Source organism: Buceros rhinoceros, unplaced genomic scaffold (genome assembly GCF_000710305.1).
Source record: "Buceros rhinoceros silvestris isolate BGI_N320 unplaced genomic scaffold, ASM71030v1 scaffold17486, whole genome shotgun sequence".
Lineage (NCBI taxonomy): Eukaryota > Metazoa > Chordata > Aves > Bucerotiformes > Bucerotidae > Buceros > Buceros rhinoceros.
The window spans coordinates 50331-61291 of NW_010415975.1; positions in this window are offsets into that span (position 1 = coordinate 50331).

Consider the following 10961-nt stretch of genomic DNA (forward strand, 5'->3'; position numbering starts at 1 on the left):
TGCTGGGTCATTAACCTCCTCACCCCGAATTCCTGTGGCCCCGCACAGCTGGGACCCTGCCCTCCCTCTCCTCCCACCCTGGCCACCTGGAAAGGGCTGGCCACTGTCTCAGATGCACCTCCCCTGGTCGCCCTCCTTTGAGATTTAGGCTGTTTCTGCCCAGTTTGGGATGGTGAAGGAAGCTTTTCCCCAACAGGAGTATTTCTCGTGCTGAACAGGCTACAGGCAGGCACCATTAATCGCTCGTGCGGTGGCCTTTGCACCGGCTGTTCCCAAAAGGCATTTACTTCTGTGGCGATTTGGACCCCTGCTCATTTTTAGAGAGATTTCTAGTTCCCTTTTCCATTAAAGTGGAGGTAACCAAGCTGAAGAATTGTAAAATGTTATGACCAAGTATTTTCATACCGGTTAAAGTGGCTCTACCTTATTAATTCACTAAAGGATCATGGAGAGGAGTAACCCCACCCTAAAAATCAGAGTGTGTGCAAGAGACCTCATGCACACCAGTCAGAGTTCACCAGCTGGTCTGACTTTTACAGAGGTACAAACAACTCCATGCCCAAAGATTTCGTTAAGGTATATTCATTTGGGTGAAAGTTTGTATTAAATTATCTCAGTCATGATACAGTTTTGAGGAAGAAAAGGGTAAAAAGCTGGCCATTTTCTACCGGTATGAAAATATTCAGGTCTTTTCAGTTCTGGAACAAACCTGAATTTCAAAAATGTTGTAAGGTACCAAAAAGACGCCCTCTTTTCCCGTCGGCACTTCTCACCGCTTCAAAAGAATGAGTAGGTATGTGAAAGAATACACACATAAAAAAATTAATAACCAAAAAGGGCAGAAGAGGGGCCTGGGACCTGACATTGCTAAAAGAAAGGGAACTTGGTGAGTTATGTCTGTTGAGAGAAAAAAATTCTGATTTGCTTTTCCAGATAATGGGCCTGTTCTGGGATGGTACTCAAAGATGGGAACTGTATGGGATCAAAATGCTGCACTTTAACCCTGCATCAGAGCTTGGAAAGAGGCAGTGTATGTCTATATGTACTACCATCCCTGCTCTGAAAACATTCCTCTCTGGAATCTCCACTTCCATCTTAAAAATAGGGAGGGCTTGTCCAGATGATGAGAAACGTAACCTTGTGAACATTGGATTTTATGTGGTATCTTTGCTGAAATGTTACCCTAAACTGGAGGAAGACATCCTGGTATTAGAACGAGCACCCACACATTGAATTATTGCAGAACACAAAGCCAAGAATAGCTGCTCCTCACGTGAACAGGCTGAAAGCCTTTGCCTGAAACCGCTGCGCAGGGAAACTCAGCAATGTGGAGCAAAGTGAGGTGTGTGCACACTCAAATATTTTACTGGCAAAATTCCCCATTTCTTAACGAGTCTAGAGAACAGAGCTGTAACCAAAAGAACCTCTTGTGATATTGCCCTGTCTTCCATCACCCTGTGGGGAGAATGCAAAAATAACTCGGAGAAGTTGTGTAATTATGGTATTAGCTCAGATGTGCCTTGATAACGTGATTGTCAGTGTAATTATCTCACTCGCCTGGATGACAGTCAAAGACGGGTCACAGCTCTGGCTCGCTGCCAGGGGCTCATTTTGCGGCTGCCAGCGAATGCTCTGGGGAAGGTGGTCGCAAAGCCCCAGAAGAGGACCACGCTGCTCCCCGCGGGAGGAGAGCTGCGCTGGGAGAGCTGGTTGGGTGCTTGCAGCGCTGCCTCCCCGGGCGCTGGCTGCCTACCCCGGCTGTTGGTGCTGAACAGCACCTCGCTGAGTGACTCACCTTAAATTATTTTGTGGGTAGATGCTAATCTGACCGACTAACGTTAATCTTTCCCATGTGAACATTTCTGTGAAGTAATGAATTCCCTGTCTCTCTGCCTGATACATGGCACCTTGAAACAGCCCTTGAACCTCAAGGGTGCTGAGAATACCTGGGAAGCAGATTTATGTAGTGCCCAGGAGGACAGAGATATTCATTTATTCCCCAAATCCTACCATTCCACCGAGTGCAGTGGGAAGGGAATCCAGTGTGAGTATGCTTGCCAGGAGCTATTTAGGAGTTAGCGAACTGCTTCTATGACTATTTTTATTTCTTTTGTTGAAAATTACCCAGATGTTCATCACAAAGATAAAATCAAATAATGTAACAAAAAAATTCTGAACAGCTCAGAATTTGATTGCTTAACGTCTCCCATGAAAACTGTTTGTTTACAGGTTTTAAAATAAAATACGGCCACATTGCCAAGGAAACATACTTATCTCTTTCTGTTCACAGACAAGATTTTAAGCTGAACTGTGCAGACTTTATTCAATTTACCCATCAGAGCTTAAAAGCCTTTAAAACACGTGCTTGTGTTCAAAGCAGAATGAACAAAAGGTTATCGAAAATGAAGCCACACCGACAAACTGCGACGCCGTATCCTTTTCATCTGCATCTTGGAAAAGTAAGAAAAAGTTTGTTACAGATCTAAGAAAAAGTTAGTTATAGATATATCTATAGAGATAGATATAGATATCTATCTACCTCTATAGAGATAAGTCTGTACCTTTATGCATCTCCTATACTGCCTTTTGGAATAGAAAAATAAGAATAAACGGAAGTCCTGCTCCTACGGTACAAATGGAATCAAGTCCACTACGTTTGGACAGCCTACACTCCATTTACATCCTTGTGCCTAGTCAAAGGAGAAGGTTGGGCACCTCCAAAGGCCTCTGACAAGTGGCAGCACAGAGGGTGGATTCACCAGAGGCCAGAGGGGGCACATTAAGCATCAGGGCTCCAGCTGAACTGAGGATACATAGATCTGGTTTGAGGCTTTCTCAGAGCCAGACTGCTGTAACACAGAGCTCACCCAAATTCACAAGTTTCACTCCTTTAAATCCGTGGAGAAAGGAGTGTGGCATTTGCAGCAACAGAATTACGGTGCTTCGGAATCTATCACACACGGTCTGAAACGTGCCTTGTATTGGAACACTTTGTTCTTCTGACAGGCAGGAAAAGGCTCTGACGTGACGACCTCCTTGACAGAGATTTGGTTTTGCCACCCCATAAACTAGAAAACCTGTGTCTTTTGTAGGATATATTATACTGACACAAGTCCCCCTGAATTTCATGGAGTCCCAGCAGAGATCTACAATAATTATCAAGTCTTTAAAACTGAATTTCTGAAACACTCCAGCACAAACCCAACAGCACGGATTTATGTACTGATTCGGCACTTGCATACAGATTCTTCACCTTCTTATACAGACAAAAGGACATATCATATGTTAAAGGAAGATAAAGTTTTCAAGCTTCACATCAACGTTACCGAAGAGTAACCATTACAGAAAGATAAAGGTAAAACAACTACGTTTTTCTAGTATGAATATTTTATTTTGGTTATTTAAACAGTAAGCGTTTAAAACAAAATTTCAGAAGTGTTATTGGACATGCCACATAATAACACAGATGTTATTTTTATTTCAGAATTTGCTTATGCAAACTCTTTACATGTGAAACATTTAAAGTTTCTGTACTCCCTTTGGTAATATTGCATAAAATGGCACTTTAAACTCTAGACTGAGTTGCGCAATCCATCAAATAATTAAGTCTCTCCTTCCTCACATTACCTAGGAGCTGAAACAACATATGGAAAATGAAAAAACTTTTCCTGACAGTACAAGTTATTTTATGTTCTTTTCCAGCTGTGCAGCTGATCATATTATACTGTTTTTCATATCCCACTAAACATTCATTTTCTTTAAAAAAAAAAAATGTTTTGTGGCATATATGGTTTCTGATTGCTGCTCTACAAGGAGTCAGGGAGAATAATTTCTTAAGGATGTGAAAAGCGGCTGGTTTCTCCTTCGAGAATGCCAGCACAGCTGCAGAGGGAAGCCTGACCCTGAAAGCACCACCAGCTGTCATCACAGCCTTCAACAGGTGTTTATGGGACTCTCCCCAGATCTTTACAACGTACAAGGCTGTTCTGTTTATGATCTCCAGTTCCCATCCTAAATTACACACAGCACCTTTCAACCTCGAGCAGGCAAGCTGCGGTCCCGTCCAGCAATCGCCCTGCGGGCTCAGCTTGCAAGGAGCTCTGCCGCTGGGATTTATAGATGCGGTTCTTCTCCAACCAGGAGATCGCTGCCATTTCACCAGCGATTTAACACTCGCAAGTGTGTAAAGAGACAAGCCAGGAATGGGAAATGAGAGAAAAACAAGCTGTGTTGCAACTAGTCTTCACCTACGGTCTCTAGCCAACCCATGCACTTTTGAACATCCCCAAACTGACGGCTAAGACCAGGCGCTGAAGACAAGTGTAGCAAAGGCATCAGGAAGCTGTAACCAAGATGAAAGCTGGCGCAGGAGAGGATCTATCTGACTATAAGTAAGATGGATAAATCGCTACAGTACGCAAAAGAACTGACCAAAGTGTTTGTTTCAAACAAGCACCAAGCTATGCCTTTCTGGGTTTCCAAAAAAATAAGTGTGGTTAACATTTCTCTTTTTTATTGTTGCATTCAATTTAGATGGAATCATGCTGCTCATGGTTCCAGCACACACTGGACGTTACCACCAAAAAGAAGCTGGTTTTACATTGTATGTGGCAAGGAGCAAACAGGGCAAATTTGAGTTTACAAATAAACTTTTTTGCAAACTCAAATAAATTTCAGCTTGAGTTTCAGGCAAAGATCTTACTATGCTTTTATGTTACACAAAAGCAGAGCCCACCCACAGAAACACTAACACGAAGCAGGAGTCTGGAAGCATCACAGCTCTGTATAAGAGGATCTTGAGAGTATTCCAGTTGACCAATCCAGTCTTGGGATTGGCCCCAAATGAAAAAATATCCACAGAAAAGGTACAGCGACAGCAATCAAGCAGTTGCAAGAAGTTCCTAAAGTAACTGGGATTGATAAATCCAGCTGCTGCCCTGTGAGCAGCCTGTTTGTAACTAATTTAGTTTAATTTTTTTTTTTTTTTTTTAAATACACAGCAGATTAGCATGGTGATGCATCCTTGCTGGGAAGCCTGGATCTCACTCACACAGGCAGTTCCGAGAAGCTGCACACAATTCCTGGTCCAAATCCAATTAAACTGGCTGAACCACACTGGAGTAAATGTGGATTACTTACTTCGTGTATACAACTAACTTTGACAAGAGCAGAAAATGTTTATCCGCAACAAATAACTGTGGGAGTGTCTGCATCTTAAATCACGTAGACACAAAGACACACATTTTCCACTTGTGCATTTACAGAAACAGATCATGCATGTATGTGTGAGTACATGTACACATAGTTTCTTTGTAAAAAAGAGGGTGTGTATTTTTTACACATAAAACACAATTATTTATGTCAAGACATGTCTTTTCTCATTCAAACCGTAAGTCATTTGAATATACCTCAGTGTATTTCATATATCTAGTTAAACGCTGCCTGGGGAAGCTTGCCGGTAGCTTGGAGTAGGGCAGTGACACCCCTTGGTTTCTGCACCATTCCCAGGAGATATAAAAATATCCCTCTCTCCACACACAAATGGAAAGCACTGAAATGGGGAGAGCTCTCTAATTTACCACACGAAGGTGTAAGAAGCATGAGCAGTTAGAAGTTGAAATACAACATTGCTTATTGGCGTGGATAATTTGACTTTGCAGCAGAGTCCCAAGGACCTGCCTGAGTCTTTCCATCCAGAATAAATGTTGATTTAAGAGGTTATATTCCGGTTATATCAGAAGCTATAGAGCTAGATTAAAGGCTGTCCTAACACAAACAGACTAGACAAAACATGTAATGGAGTGTTTTCAGGGAAAAAAAATCTGTAAGGAGGAGATAGCGTGTGATCCAGTCTTACCACTCCACTTTATCGCAAGGAACATTCCTGACACAGGAGCCACATTTAAGCAGCACAAGTTTTCTGGTTTTAATTACTTTAATTACTTCAATTATGAGAAAATTTTAAAAACACTTAAGAGATTTTCAAGCACGACTGTTAGTGATACACATTCCCAAAATTTCTGTATGTGCCCTAGAAAATCTCCCTTCCTCCTTTTCCTACTTCAAAGATATCTGTGTTTATACTGAGAATTAAATCGCTTCCCCATTATTTTAAGCCTTTGCATCACTCAGGGTGGCTACATTTCCATCCCGCCCCAGGTATTTCCAGGGAGCTGTAAGAAAATTTCATTTTCTTGCTGTTTCTAAAATCCAAGGGACAAGGAAAAAAATGTCGTAAAGAACAAAAAACTCTTGCAAACAATCCCTGCAAAGCCTGCAAAACACAAGAGCTACAGAATTCTTCTCATCTTTTGCTCACCAACTGTTGCTTCCTTGTCCCAACCATTGTACCTCTGAAAGGGAGCTACAAAGCGCCCAGCCATTGGAGATGTACACTGGAGTGTCTCTTTATGTCCCACATGGAAGGCAAGAGGGACTCGTTAGTCATCTGGAGATTTTGCCCCAATGCCCAAAGGCGTGAAATACCTCCAACAAAGCACCAACTGAGATATGTCAGTGTGGCGCTCACTTTGCATCTCGCTCTTGGTGCCTTTCAAGTTGTTTTCTAAACACTTTTTTTGTTGCTGTTGGCATGAGTGCACTTAAAAGCAGCATACGGTTAAGTACAGAGAATGCTCACTGTTTTCTGTCCTTTAAAATCTCTTCCAAGTGCTTCCCTACGAGCAATTAAGCTAACCCTATGGGATACATTTGATAACAGATATTCTTTAGTTTGGGTGACAGTTAACAAGCAAGGCTGTAATGAATAATAAAGTGCTTTTTAGTGACACACAGTCCCCATTCACCCTGAGTAGGGACTATTTTTGTGCAAGTTCAACAGAAGATCCTAACAATGCCACCCTCTTGTATAACTTGCACAAAATAGGCATTCATCAAGGAGGATTACTCTCCCCAAAATGGGGCTCTCAGCAGCTACGTGCTGTGGGTGGGGATGCACAATTCCAGACAGGGGTGGAGACCAGGGAAAGGCATGGGTCTAGCATGAAAATGCATGCTGTGTCAATTCATAAGCACAAAAGAGATGCATTTAAAAAAAAAAAAAAAAGAAAGGAGAGGAAAAAAAAAGGAGCAAAGAAAACTAGATGCAAAAGCTCAGGCTGCCCCAAGAACTTTTACGAAGAGTAACACATGCTCCAAGTGACCATGGCAATATTTCAAGGTAACATTTTGCTAAGTATGAACTCTCCTTCCAAGTCCACCCCCTCCCTATAGAGACAAAGGCAGCTCCCAGCTTCCCCACGCCAGCCCCCACTGGTATCTCTACTTGTTCTCACCCAAAGCCCACATAGTCTGATGCTCTCAGTAACATGCGAGAATAACTTCATTGCTCTCCCGCTTTTTCTCCTTCTGCTTGGTAGAGGTGCCTCCCTCAGGACAGCACAGTGAAGCAGTGCAGGTATGTCCATATGTATTCATGCTGCGTCCTCTACATCCTCCCAAAACATGTCTAGTTCCCCTTCAAATACCGAACTTCTGAAACATTAGGACAGTGAATGTCTAATTCTCCGATCATTCAAATGCTCTTCAAAAAACTGCTCTGATTCACCATGGAGGTTTGTTCTTATTCTCTCATGACATCATAACATCTTTCACCTGGATATATTTAGAAAGAACAAAACCTCAGACTTTTAAATCATTTTAGCCTTTACTTATGCCAGACACCCTTTTAGCTTAAATACTGCTCAAACACGGACAAACAAACCAAAACATATAACTCATTACACCCAAGTTCAGGATACGCCTAAAACTGGGAAAGTAACACCCAATTTCATATATCCAGAAATCTGAGTCACCAGATTTTTTTCAAGGCAAGCACTGCCTGCTGATGGTGGGAATAGCAGCTGCTTGCTCCGAGAGGATGAAGAATAAATGCCAGAGGAAATGTTCCACCTCTTCTCCGAAAACTCTCTGGAAGTTTTCCTCTACCTCAACACACGGATCTTCCGCAGACCAAGAAGTATCTGCTTTTACCTTTACTGACAGCCATAGTCTAACTACTTTCACGTGTTTGCTCCCAGAAGAGTGCTCTTCCCTCTGAGAACACTTTCTATTTTTAAAGGAGGAGAGAGAACTTCAGGGAGGAGAAAGAGGCTAAATTCCCCCAAGACACCAGCAATTTCAATGCCCACTTGAAAGGTTATGAAGGTGTTTCTGAACGTCTTGTGAAAATCCGGCCACTAACGAGCATCCCCAAACTTTCAAAGGAACCAAAAAATGACCCTTCTAAGAGTTTAGACCACGATGCACATTTTCCAACTGATGATCATGGAATAAAAACATATTTCTACAACCAAAAAGAAAAGTAAGTTCTTTCATTACAGGGTGTACGTATTTTATAGAGCGCAGCTAGGCACAAACCCACATGATTTCAAGGGTACTAGCTGTGAAAAATTCTTTTTTCAGTAGCAAATTCTGTAAATGATGATGATATACACTTAAACAGAACGTGGTTTTTAAAATATTAACTGAATTTGTGTGTCCAGTAAAGGGAAGAATTAATTAGATATTATTGCAATAGCATTCTAGAACAAGTTCCTCGTTTTACAGCAATCCCTGCTGACTGGCCAGAAAAACCCTTTGGCCAAATTTTGTTCCTTCATCATCTTTGTTTCTTGCCTTTCCTTGTTGGTGCAAGAACAGACGTTTTTTAATTGAGCTACTTTTTTAATGACCTCAGTCCAGTCTGAAAAGAAACCTTGTTGCCTAGAACTGAGGAAGGAATGGGGATGGAGGAAACCTCATGTCCGAGCAAGCCTAACAGGAGCGTTTCTTCTGTGCCTTACCTTCTCTTACGCGTAACAAAATAACTCACAGCCCTTACCGCAGCAGATGCGTATGTGCTAAATTAGTGTTTCGGGGAAAATATCAGGTGTTCTGTAACAGGAGCCACTTGCTGCAATCCTTCCCTCTTCTCTCTCAGTTGTATTTGTCATGGGCTGCCAGTGATTAAATCTTTGGAAGAAGGATGGAATTTGTATGGGGCCATTTTTAAAGGAAACTGAAAACCTGTGCTGAGAAGAGCCACGAAAGCAGCTGAGGAAAACGTCCTGCAATAGGATGCTTAAAGAGTTCAATCTATTTATTTTATGCAAAAGAAAATAGAGGACTGCCTTGATTGCAGCATATAAATAACTTTATGGAGGTGGGATATGGAGGGAGTAGAGTTTTTAATATAGTAGAGAAAATACGTAACTGGAACCTGAACCCGGACAAATACTGGAAATCAGGAACAGCACAGACTCGCATTGCCACAAACTGTCAGGGCAAGTGAAGGGTCCTCCATCACTGGACATCTTTACACCAGGCTCGGATGCCTTTCTACAAGGCTCGCTTTACCCTGACGGGATGTCTGAACCAACCAAGCACAAAGTCTGGGTTTCTTTTAATGGTTAATAGCCGTATCTTCTGAAGAGTGTGGCTCCTGAAAGCCTTGCCTTCTATGAGCTAGAGCTCAGCACTTGATGACCAGAATAGGGGGTTTTTATTAGTAATGTTTTATTTAGACTGAGGTTTGGGGGAAATTTATCTTCATTTTCAAATACGGAAGAAAAAATAGGAATTCATTTTGCAATATGGAGAAAATCATCAGTCTAAACTTGGATAAGACAAATATTTGCCTAAACTTCATATAGCAAACTACTAGGAAAAAAATTAAGGAAATATTTATGCTAAAAGCTCCCTTTTTCTGGAAAAGCTCTCATTTTATAAAATCTTGACAAATACTAGGAAGAGTGTATTAGGCATTTAGTTTTCTTATGGAGAAATGTTAATAAATATCCATATTCTTAAAGAAAATGCTCTCCAAATTTAAGCAGTAGCTTCAAAGATCAACTAGCTCTAACACAATGAAGACAGACAGCTCCTAGACTGTACTCTTAGCAACTGGGTGTTACTCCGTTCTTAAATTGCCTCTCTAAAAGTTATTATTCAGGCAACTGGGAGCGACAGTTGTCATGCTGGGACTAATTCCCTTTTCACTCATCCGTGGGTCACACTGTCCCTGCTCCCCTAGCCCCAGAGCAACTCCCCCAGGCTGGATCTCAGGTCGCTGAGAGGGGACAGAAGGTGTGGGTCCCTTCCCCTCTCATGGCTCCTACCCCATCAGCCAGTGGTGCCTCTTGGAGGGGGTGCTCTGCTGGAAGCCCCACTATAGCCCACATCCCCTGTTCCCAGCCATAGCCCTGGAAACGTCTAGACGACTACAGAATCATGCCTAGAGAGTTAAGCAAATACAGTTGGTCTCCTCTGAGGTTGTTCGAGGAGACCAAGGACAAGTGCCAGGAGCCCCAGTGGATGCTCTGTTAAGTCCTTTTCAATATCTGGGTAAAAACACCTCCAGGTGCGTAGAGGAGAAATACACAAGACAGGAGCAACACCAGCTGTACCCTGTAGGACGAGGACCTCAGCAGGCTGGGAAGCTGGTGGGATCCTGCCCTCGTGCCAGTGGGATCACAAAAGGAAGCTCCGTCACTCCTTGGCAGGGTGAGGGGACGGTGCCGCACCTCAGTGGGAGCGCCTCTGTCATCCCTCCCCTCCGCGGGTCTAGGGACAGAGGGTCGAGGGACAGAGGGAGAGAGTGCCCAAGGAGAGAGTAAAAGGCTGTTGCATTTTCTGGATAAAGAGGAAGGAAACGCGACACCTTTGAGGAAACCCATTAGAAGTTTAGCGGGAAGGCTGGCAGAGCGCGGACCCAAAAGGAATAACTCCTCCGAGGGGGAGAGGAACGCAGAACAATAGCAACACCCAAAAAGCTGAAGGGAAGAGGCAAAGGGGTACGGAGGTGAAGGACGAGGAGGCTGCAGAAGAAAGTGGGGCAGGGAAAGAAGGGGGTCCCGATAAAGAAACAGCAGGGGAAAGGTGAGCAGACAAAGAGGACGCGGGACGCGGAGCGGGAGCGGGGTGCCGGGAGCGCTGTTCCCGGCGGTTTGCGGGCGAGAGGG